General features: G+C 35.3%; 1 protein-coding gene across 8 annotated transcripts in view; it reads left to right on the plus strand.

Annotated features, from left to right (window-relative positions):
• The window catches only part of LOC137250388 (protein no-on-transient A-like), a 95,069-nt gene that overhangs the window by 52,583 nt on the left and 30,430 nt on the right, over positions 1–12,056 (plus strand). The gene's annotated exons all lie outside the window — the stretch shown is intronic.

Consider the following 12,056-nt stretch of genomic DNA (forward strand, 5'->3'; position numbering starts at 1 on the left):
CCTATGGATGCCGTGCGGCCGCCGCCGTAGTGTGGTGGTAGCGTGGTCCGTCCGCCTACCACACCGAGGATCCTGCGTTCTAAGCCCGGGCAAAGCACCTTCGAAAATTTAGAAAAAAGTTTTCGTAAGCAGGGTGCCTCGGCAGTATTTGACAAGCGGTCCGAGTGTATTTCTGCCACGAAAATGTTCCCAGTGAAAATTCATCTGTCTTGCAGATGCCGTGCGGAGTCGGCATAAAACATGTAGGTCCCGTCCCGCCAATTTGTAGGAAAAATTATAAGAAGCATGACGCAAATTGGAACTCGGCCTAAAATATATTCGGAGGTTAACGCGCCTTGCATTTTTTTTATTCAAGTTCAATACTTAAAACAAAATTTACATAAATTGAACGAATGCCAAAAAATTTAACATCAAAATTTTGAACCTTTTCTTAGGAAGGAGTTTTTGGAATTTTTTCGGGTACGAAGTTTTGTAGCTCATTGAATTCGATCTCAACGATAGTCATGACAATATCGACTACTGTTTAATTTTGAGATTTTTTTTTGCCCGAGGGTGCTCCTAATATTCTCCCGTAAAAAACTATTTTTATTTTTTCGTCCATTGTATAGAGAAAATGAGCAACACCTTCGACAAAAAAATTCTCAAAATTAAACGGTAGTCGATAGTGTTCTGCCAATTTTTACATCGGCCAAGTCAAATAAGCTCGTATTCTAAAAAAAAACTAAAAATAAAAATGAAATGAAAAATTTGATGTAAAATTTCTAGGCATTCGTTTCATTGTTGTAATTATTGAATTTGAGCTCTTAGGAAATCGTAAAGAGAAAGTATTTATATTTTAATTGAAAATGAATAGAACAGTAAAGATAAAATCAGTTTCGAATACTGTTTAAAAATAAAGGGTTTCTAATTTTAACGCCCAGCTCTGGGTGTTGAGTTCATAACCGTAAGATATCGCCAATCGCATGTTTAATTTTTATAATATCTTAATTGTTTTCTGCAAATTTTCTCACCAAAAAAGAAAAAAGAGGAAATGATTTTTCTTTCAGCACTGGACAGCACTCCCATGCATAATGGCGGCAACCAAACCTATATTTTGCTATTGTATTTGAATTGTGATGTATTATATTGTTAATATTTATCGAAAACAGAGATGGCTAAATGAACTGCACTGGTGCCATATGTTTCACGCATGCTTTCCCACTTACATGACGAAAACTGTGCTGGTTTCAAACAAACATTAGGGTGGGTAATGTATGAAACAGTGAGAAGCTTTCAAATCGATAAAAGAAAAGGATATAAAGGAAATTATTCTTATCTTAAAATATACAAGCTGCAGTAAGGTTGATTTCAATTAGGATAGCAAGTCGCGCTAGGTATGCCAGCCTAAAGTTGCAAAGGAGGCTTTTGATGATGCTTGTAGTATTCACAGCACGTTCGTTCGTCACAACTAATCAAGTTTTTATTTCCTTTTAATTTAGCTTAAAATTAAATGCTTAATGCAATTTCATTAACAACTGCATTATAATTAAAATCTTAGGGACTAATTAGGGTGAATATTTGTAGTTGACAAAGCTAATTCAATAAAATTCGTTATACTCATATTTTGTACATAGCAATAGCTTATTCCGCTCTTTTAGACTGGCGACAGAGTCAGTGCACGGGCTTTACCACTTTATTGGTAGATCTACCAATTTTTTTAGCCCATTTTCATTTTCTATTCTGCCACCAAAACCCAAAAATCTACCAACATTTGCCTTTGTAAGGAAATTAAGAAACGATTCAATTTCGAAGACGAAAAATTACACCTTTTGGAATATTTTAATGCAAAAAATATTCAATCTAGTCAAATGACAACGATTGTTCACTTACTTAAAGCTTATATGATAAGAAAAAAATAGAAAAGATATTTTCCGGTGATATTTTTAAAGGATGGATAAAATTGGGAACTGAAAAGAGTCTTCTAGAAGAAAATTTGTTTGAAAATTTGAGTGAATAAATGTGTTCCTTAGTAATATTACCTCACAGTAGTGCAGCCGCAGAAAGGTCGTTCTCTATAATGAACGACATAAAAACCGTCAAGCGTAATGGGTTAAAAATTTCAAGCATTTCCAATCAAATATTAATAAGAGTATTGTATCGGACGGATTTTATTTCAACCTCCAATTGAATTAATATTTTATAAAAAATTTCAATTTTTAGAATGTGATTTTATTCCTTCTGGCAATTTTTTTTTTTGAAAATTCGGTTTTTATTTTGGAAAATTTGTGCACAAATTCAAACAAGAAATAAATTTGTTTATGAATGGAATGTAGTAAATTAGCTCGCAAATATTTTCCTGCGTTATTTTCATCAGTTTTTTATGAATAATTTTGAACGAAAATAAAAAGTTTTAAGTAAACGATAACATGACAGTGTGGCAGAAAAATACTGGTACATTGGAAAATTGTTGTAATTAGACGTATTGGTAAAGTTTTCTCAGTATTTCAAGCTCAAAATACAGGAATTTACATAACTTTTTTTTTGTTTTGTTTACATGTTTTTTTTTTTAAGAGTTACTTCCGTGAAATGTGCTTTATTTGTTTTACAATAAAATATGAATTATTTTGTACAAATATAAAGTGTAGCTTTTGTTTTCTTGGGAAAAAAATCTACCAACTTCTACCAATATTTTAATTTTTCGTCTACCAACATTCTCTTTTTAAAGGTCCGTGTACTGGACAGAGTAGAAGCGAGAAGCGTTGCTAAAATATAAAGATAGAAAGCTATGAATATTATTTCTTATAGAAAATTATAAAAGTTGCCACGAGTGCCAGAGAAACGTTTCAAACTAGTAAAATATGTGAACATAAAAATTGTTTCTCGCCTAGCAGAGCTTATAGCAACGAGCGAGCACTCTGCCGTTAACGTTGCAGTTTTCAGCCAACTAGTCGCATTATTCTTTACTGAAAGAACTTTCCACTTGCCCTTAAACGATTGCCACATTCCGCATAAAGAAGGCATGGTTAAGTTGGAACAACTCAATGATAGTTTGTTTTAAACTAAACTTGGCTTAAAATTATTATTTTTTTTATTATTACTAATCTGTTAACACATTTTTTGTTTTCATAAGACATTTAAATTATCACAACTTAACAAAACTGAATACTATACCACTTGATTCATGCAAAAAAGAAACAATATGCCACACGGCAAAAGTGCATTATGGTGTGGTTTGATTCATGGTATACGTGGACATTTTCACAAAATTAAATTATGTTGATTTTGGCCTGTTACTGGCTTGCTTTAACAAGTTGCGTAACAGCTTGGATTATTACCTACTTTGCGCCACTGCTTTCTACTAACACTGGAAACAACAACTACATTAAGCCAACTATTAAGCCATGCTGGCACTAAGTTCGCTCATTAAAATTGCTGACAATTCTAATAATAGATCGCAGTTCGGCAGACATGGACACCACATGTCCTGAATATATTTAAGCATTGATGGTAGAAAACAGGTTTTAATAATTAAATCATTAAAAAGGATGTGATTTTTTTATATTAAGTTTTTATTTTTTTTTAAAGTTTTTAAACTAGACTGCTGCAAGCCACTCTAAAAATGAACTGGACACAGTTTCTTGAAGCAATTAGATGTTTTAGTTGGTAAATGAACAGAGGTGGCTTTACGGAATGCTTGGTGTAATATTTATGACAAAACTTTTAAATGGATCAAGTTCAAGTCCATTGAACGAAGTGAGCTTTTGTGTTCACTTCAAACCTCTTCTGCTGAAACAATGTAGAACGAATTTCGAACTGAATGAACCTTTTCGGTGTTTATGCCAAGATTATAACTCTCAACAAAACACATTTGATAGCGCGGACTCCCTTTTTTCAATAAAAACAAAAAAGACTTCTCACCACTCTTAATAATTAATGTATAATACGGTTGCTTCTGTTCCCTTTAAGCATTACGCTTAGCTGATAATTTCTCTTCTGTAGCTGAGCAGTGTAAGATCTCAACGTTTGACAAACCGCTATTCATCAAAGACTCGGCAAAAACAAAATAATAGATTATTAATTGAGGATCGCTCTGCGACCATTGGTCTATTGTGCCCTCAGCTGCTTCACAGCACCTCATCCAAGCCGACATTGTTGATGAACCCTTGATGTGAGAATGCTCTGGCTATGGTGAGCCCATAAACTTAGCCCTACGTCTTGAGATTGCGTCATACTCCAGGAGTACATGGTCCGCCATCTCCGCTGATCGATCACAAAATCGACATTTGTTGCTCGATATTATACCCAGCTCTTGCATGTGACTGCTCAGTCCACAGTGTCCTGTAAGAATAGCTGTTAGGATTCTTAGGTTATCTTTCGAGAGGCCTATTAATGCCCTATATAGAGTTGTGTTGTAACCCCCTAACAGTAACTTAAATTGGCTCAGGCCTGGCATATTACGCCAGTGTTCTTCCCTCTTTTCCCTTTCTTCTACTAATAGATGGCCTCTAATTTCCTGCGGGCCTACTGGCAGGACCAGGCTAGCCGCCTGCTCATTACAAAATGCGTTATATATATAAAAAAAAGTTATATATGTAAATCGAACGAGTGAACATGATTAGCCTGGTTTCATTGGGCCACTTGAGGGCAGCGCACTCCCATAATGTCCTTTAAAAAAAGTACGCACAACCTATTTCAAAGACACATTTTTATATTAGATTGCTTTAAAAAGTGGGTGTCCTTGTGCTTTGGATCCCAGTAGAGGTGAAAGCGGAAGCTTCTATGGTATATCTATCTTTCAGGCAGAAATGGCAGCCGTGAGTAAAGAAGCGGAGATACTGGAAGAATACTAGGCAAATCTGAGTCGCTTTAACTTTTATATAAACAACCAGGCGGTCACTAAGACGATAATCGCGCTTAGCGCGTGTATAAACATGCAGTTAAACTTAACCTAACATCTCCCATTTTGTCTGTTTACGAGATGTTTCCATCCGTCCAGGAGACGTTTTTGACTTATTTGTTATGAAAAAAGGTCTCAATATCGGCAATAAGGGGGTTTTCCTCCAATGCAATAGCATACAACTGTCCGCGTACGGCCATAACGGAGGGCAATTTGTTCTAAAAATTGTATTAAAACATGGTGCATGCAAAAATTTCAATTTATCAAACAGATTTATATCAAACGCTCGGTACGTACGAGTCATTGACATTTTGTGTTGGGAAAGTAAAAACGATAATCTCCAAACGCGTTCTTGATATTCGAATTACGGAAAGCCATGTCCCAGTTTTCCATATTTCAAAGATGACTAATGCCTGCCTTTTGGAAAAAAGAGAGTTCAGGATTAAAATCGGTTGGCAGCACTGGTTTGAAAATAAAATATATTTTGATACATTTTTTTTTTTTTTTTTTTTTTCATTTTTCATTAAAATAACAAATTAGCATTATTTGGACAAAAGAAAGACGAAATTTAGTTGCACAATGAAGATAGTTTAAAAATGTAACTGATTCGAACGACTGACATTAGGGGTTTGAAGTTTTTTTTTTTATTATAAATTGTGTACTTGCCGCAACTAAAAATACAAAACTACTACGTACTACATCCTAGCGAGCACATTTGTCTCGCTTTTGACTTGCTATCACAAATACGAATACCATAAACTAGTTCGGGAAAACCAAATACATAGCGGCATTTTACACATACTGAGTAACGACGGACGCACGAATAAGCCACGTTGACTTATTATGCTCCTTGACTAGTCTACTTACTACATATCCACATACGCACCAGACGCAGCAGTCATGACAAATAGAGCTGGGTTTGGGGTGATTTCTAGGCACTCACGCTTCAATTAGCAAACTGTTATATATAGCACGTACTGTGAAAGGAGTGTGTTTACAAAAAACACTGGAGGACACAAAATCGAATTGCGTTATCAAATGCGAAGTCATCATCTAATGAAAATCGCTCTCTAAAAATTGGGGCGGATTCTTTAAAGCTGCAATATTATTTACGTAAAGAATAAAATGTATTAAAAACAACAAACAATATTGCTGCTTCTTCATCCATTAACATGAATTAAAATGATTCAACACTTTGTCTCTGAGAGGTAAGAAATTGCTGCGATTTTTTAAATTTTAATATAATCAACCCAGATAACCCTAATGTACAAGATATAAGACACCAATTTCATGTCAACTCACGCACGCGCCCGATGGCCAGGAAATAACGGAAATGTATTTTTGCATGCAGTAGAAATTGCGCAACAGTGTTAGTAAGTGTTTACAGTCCCTCTGTGAGAGAAGTGCTCATTGTCTTATTCAGAAAATTACTAATTTTGAAAAATGCGATTTCAAAAGTAAGTTAAAATTTATATGATAAAATTTAACAAATATATTTTTTTTTATTAAAATATTATAGAGAAATAAATGAGTTTTGAAATGTGTAAAATTATAGCTAAATACATTGAAAATTAGTAGTAAAAATGAGCAAATGCTAGTGTACTACATACATATATAGGACATTAGGAAGGTAGGTGTCTACAAAAATTATATTTTTGCAGGCGTCTCTCGCTCCATGAGGTTCTTGTTTTGTTGGAAGATGGTGAAGAAAACACTGGCGACATCGATGAAGTGGTTTTGTTTCCTCCAGTTAATGCAAGCGACGAAGATTCTGGTGCTGAGGAAGCTTTTGGTATAAATAATTTTCCATCTGCCCAACTGCAAGCGCCAGCAGAAATAAAATTTAGTGCAGCCGGGCCTGAAAGCTCATCCGATGAGTCGGACGCTAATATACCGTTATATATGTAGAACAACCGCATTTGATTTACATGTATAACTCGTAACATGAGAGGAGTGGACCGTTCTGACCAAAATATAAGCTTGTATAGGACTTCAATCAGGGGCAAAAAATGGTGCCTGCCTTTGCTAGCCCCCACTACATTGATATGGCGCTCCAAAACGCTTGGATCATACATCGCGTACGGGGCGGAAGTTTTGACCAACTAAGCTTTGAGCGTGCAGTGGCTACCATGCTGCTGATTACACCCATTGAAAGCAATCAACCTACCAAAAAGGCCATGCAAGTTGCTCCAAGGAAGTCGAGATTCGCTATGACCGTATGGATCATCTTGTAGAGCCACAGGAAAAACAAACCCGATGTGGATATTGCCATCAAAAAACCACTACAAGATGTGTAAAATGCAATATTGGAGTACATACCAAGTGTTTTGTAAACTTGCATTCCAATAAATAAAAATATGTTTTTATCCCTTATATTCCTAATGTCCTATATATAGTACACCTCTAAAATAAAAATAAAATTTTTTTTTAAAGTATCAGAGTATCTTTCTATAGCAGTTTTTACAGACATTTCCAAAAAAAATCTAAAGTTTTCGCCTGAGTAACTTTTAGGGTTATCTGGGTTAAATTGAAGGAAAAGAAATCCAAGAAATTTCTGATTGAAAATCATTAGCATTGTTTTATTTGTAATTGCAAAGACATACAATTTGGGTTTGGTTTTTGTTGAATTTGCATTGACTGCAATAAAACAATTAACTCAATGTATCATTCTGAAATTAATTCATGGATTTATGTATAGATTATAATTCTTTTTTTTTTACACAAAGCAATAACAATTTTCTATACGAATTTCATCAACATTTCTGAAAGCTAGTTTTATCTCAGATATGCCAATTATTGTTTAGTGTGTTTGAAAAATCATGGACGCCGCTAAGGCTAGCTATATCTGGTAAATTTTTTTCCATTCATCTGTTGGGGCACTTCCGTTGGGACTAAGGGCAAATAAATTATGCGAGTGTTTCGCCTCTGATTAATATTACAGCTTTATATTTTGAGTTGAAAAGCAACTGGATTAATCAATTTGACTCCGTAACAAAACGTTGCATGAAAATAGCGATTTTGCAGAATGAATGTTATACATGCCTGATATATATGTATGATGAGGCATTTTTAGGAAATTTCTTATGAATAAATTGTTCTGGGAATCTAATCTTACTCTAATGAAATGAAAAAAAAAAAAAACCACTACAGTTTGTATCTACTTAGCGGATACATTTTTTAAATGGGCATAATTTTTGATTCAAAAAATCTTTTCTATCTGTGAAATGGCATATCTGAGGCTTCTAATAATTTCTGGCAAACAATTCTCCACTTTGAATGCAATGCGATAAGTAAAGTACAAAAACATTTAAGCAAGCAAATAAATCTTCTGGAACGAAAACAAACGAAATATTTCACAATCGAATTAAATTTTTTCATATTAAGTTCAATTAGTTTTAGCAAATACAATTCATTTGTGGACAGATAAATGGTACAAAGACTTAACTAAATAAGTTAATATAATAAAGCTTGGCAATATTATAATAATTGTGATCAATTTTATAAATTTCCATCAGTATTTATGAAAATCTTATGTAAATTGAATTTTCACGGGTTCATTTTACGGGTTTTTGTAAATAACGTTCGACAGAAATACAATTTTTGATTTCCGCTTCGGGATTCTTATAACGGAGGTCGAGACGAGTCTTGTGATACCACCTTTGATAATTTTTGATAAAAATTAGGTGGTGCACCGTCTTGTAAAAAGTTACCAGCTTTTTAAAATAAATGTCCCCTATTACCATATATGTAATACTCCTTACATTGCTACAAAAGGTGGGGGAAGACTGTGATATCTCTTGGTGCCCCCCTGTTGGCGTCAGCTATCGCTAACCACCAATCAATATCATAGTTTATTGTAGTTTTCTAGCAATTTGCTCTAGTCAAGATTACATTTATAATCTTACGTGACAACAAAAGTTTATCTTATGTTGAGACTGTTAAACATTTGGGTTAATATAATTTCGTATCTTATGACGATTCGAAATTTGAATTTAAAAAATGCGAATTATCGGACTAGTTTTTATAGTTTATTTGTAGGATAGACCGTAAGGAGTTTCGAATTTCTGTCATTTAAATACACTTGGCTTGAGCGCGCAAGATCTCAGTTTGGCTAGTCCAAGGCAAATTTGTACGCTAGATGCATTTATTGCAGATTATCCAGGGCCATCATGGAATCCAATTGTTGTCAGAATCGGATTTAAAAACGACAAAGAAATTACTTTGGTGTCATGAAATCTAATGTTATCGGTTTAATGTTCGCATTGGAATTGGTGTCGGTTTTAGGTGTCACAGAATCCGATAATATCCATTTGGCTATCGGAAACAAGCCAACCAGTTAAATGCCGTTGGATTGAATTTTTTCAAAGTTGTATTTCTCTTGTAGTTGAGTATTTTCTAAAAATGTAACTAAATAATGGTTTATTTTATAAAAATAAACGTAAATTTACATACATATATTTTCATTCTTAATAGGGGAAAACATAAAATTCAATGCAAAACAGTATTTTGACTGAATTTATGAAGAAACATCTAGATATTGCGAAGGGCTTCACGAAGCACATCATCTTAAACCGTTGAAACCGTGCTGCTACCTACACTCATGCTAGAATCCTTGCCAGCTGATCTTTGATAGGGTCCTTCTGCTAACAATCGTAACGTAGCTGCTAGTTGCAGCACTGGCAGAACTTTCGAGCGAGTTAAGCGTCTTTCAATGGTGTCCAATACCATTCGGAAAGCCTCTTTGTTTATGCGATAGCATGCAATGTAACTGCAACAACACTATAAATATTTAGAAACCCACATCAAGAAATATTTTTAATTAAGCTGTCTCTGGCAACTCAAATGGATTGCTACGATTTTTCAAAATTTTCCGTTTGACATTCTCGCAATTTTCTTCTTCCAGTAACATAAATGCCACAACTGGTGATGCCATTTTGATGTCAATAAATTTTTTTATTTCTGTTTAGATGCAAAAACAACTGTTTTATAAAATTTTACCAAAAAAATTAACATCAAAATTGCCGGGGCACCGCAAACAGCTGATTCGAACATCGCTTTTATTTACATTCGAAAAGACCAAAACCAAAAACGGGTTTATGACTCCAATTTAAATCGATATTGGTTTGTAATTCCGACAAAACCCATTTCTAAAATTAATAAAGGTTTAGCGCTCGAGGCTATTGAAATCAGCTGACGGCCGGTTCTATGTACCAGGTGCTGGCAATCAATTCATTCCTGTTTATTCCCCTTCGGACCAGCTCCTTGCAAACGGACGATTGTTATTTCTATTATTCCTACATCTCGGGCTCTTCAATTTTGTGATTAAAATCCTTAACATACCAAATGTTCACATAACTTATAGGAAACCCGTTTGTGTATAAAATCACCAACGTCTTTTAGTGAATTTTTATTTCTGCCATAATTGTATCATTTATCTGACCACGACTTCACAGTTACATGGGTTGTTATCGTAAACCTTGACATACTCCAATGCCAATGAGAAAATCTCTATACCAAAGCTGCGAAATGTCGAGGGTTGTACCGCTACTAAAGTCTGGAAAACTAGCTAATGTGTCAACCACGGCACGTTACTACCAGACTTTCAAGGGTCCTTCTTCCTGCTAATATTAAAAGGTGAACCGCAAGTTATCGAACTGGGCGGTGGGTATCGTTGCAATTAAGGAACGTAACATTTTTTAAACTCGGAAGAATAGACAAGGGGCGCTACTGTGTGGTGTCCTATCGCCGCTTTTCTTTAACTTCTACATATTGGAGCTTCCTTCGCCATCAGGAGTTACCATTGTATACAACGCCGATGACTGCACGATAATAACTACAGGTCCCGACCCTCCCATTGATGAGATATGTATTGAAATATCATATCATCGGCTACCTTGTTACAACATAAACAAAAACATCGACTATTTTGGACAACCACAAGGATGGCATTACGATACCGACTGCCTTACATCATTATATACTGGGTGTGACCTCCGTTCAGGACCTACATTTTGGCGAGCATGCATTCGGAATTGTATCTAAAATCCAGAGCCTTAATAAAATCCTCAAATCTTGCCGGCAGCACTTGGGCTAAAGATAATGAGATGTTCATTACGACATACAAAGCAATTGGACGGCCGTTTGCATGCTTCGTGTCTTCGATATGTTCACCGAGCCTAAAGGGGGGGTTACTTACTTCAACACAGCTCTCAGAACTGCTACGGACTGTCTTCTCAGAACACCATCTACAAGCCACACCGTGTAGATTGTAGTTCCCATTATGGAGAGAAAGAAAATGCTGAACTACAGTTTCTGTATGATACCTAGAGATACCAAATTAGGCTGAAAGGTCTTGCACAATAGATCTGCACAAAGGTCGTAGTGCTTCCAAATAATAATAATAATAATGATATCTAGAAACCGTATGTAGAAGTAAAGCACAAAGCTGTCCTCGGGGATATCTACAAAGAGGCGTCAGAGCTGTATGCCTTTCTCTCTGGTCCACCCCTGTTAAAACGGCAAGTTTCTTTGGTCCCCAGTTAAAGGATAATAATGATAACGCGGTTTATTCACACTGGACAATAATTTCATGTTCACTATAAAATACTGTGCCGAAGCTGCCCAGTACAAAACAAAAGGGATGTACTACGCAGCAAATGTTATCCGCCCTTTTTTTTAGTCAAATAGACTTGTAAGCACTCAGTGTTAAATGTAACACTTACATTTGTAAGCCAAAAATGTTGGAATTTGACAAATATTTATGACAGTATAGATTATGAACGAACTTTTGGCGTAATATTACTGGAGACGGCAGTGCCAAGTGAGATAGGAATCAGTTTGTTGCGGGACTAGATCCTACTATAGCGGGAATGCAACATGCCAAGTTTTCAACACAAGGCTTTGTTCGTTATAAAATTACAAGTTTTTCTTCCCTAACACTTTCGAATGTGCCTAAAAATAAGTGTGTTCGAGATGCCGTTATTGCAGCAGTGTTACTTTATTCGGCAAAGCATCTCGTTCTTCTGCAAAGTTTGTTGAGCAGCTGTAGTTGAATGGAATGTTGACAATCTATTGATGATCACTAACAAATCAAACGCAACATAAAAATGTTTACTGCGCTATTGCAGCACGTTATCAGTACCAGCAATATCCCATCAATTAAGTAGCACTTAAGCAATAC

The sequence above is a fragment of the Eurosta solidaginis genome, chromosome 4 (assembly GCF_040869045.1).
Source record: "Eurosta solidaginis isolate ZX-2024a chromosome 4, ASM4086904v1, whole genome shotgun sequence".
NCBI lineage: Eukaryota > Metazoa > Arthropoda > Insecta > Diptera > Tephritidae > Eurosta > Eurosta solidaginis.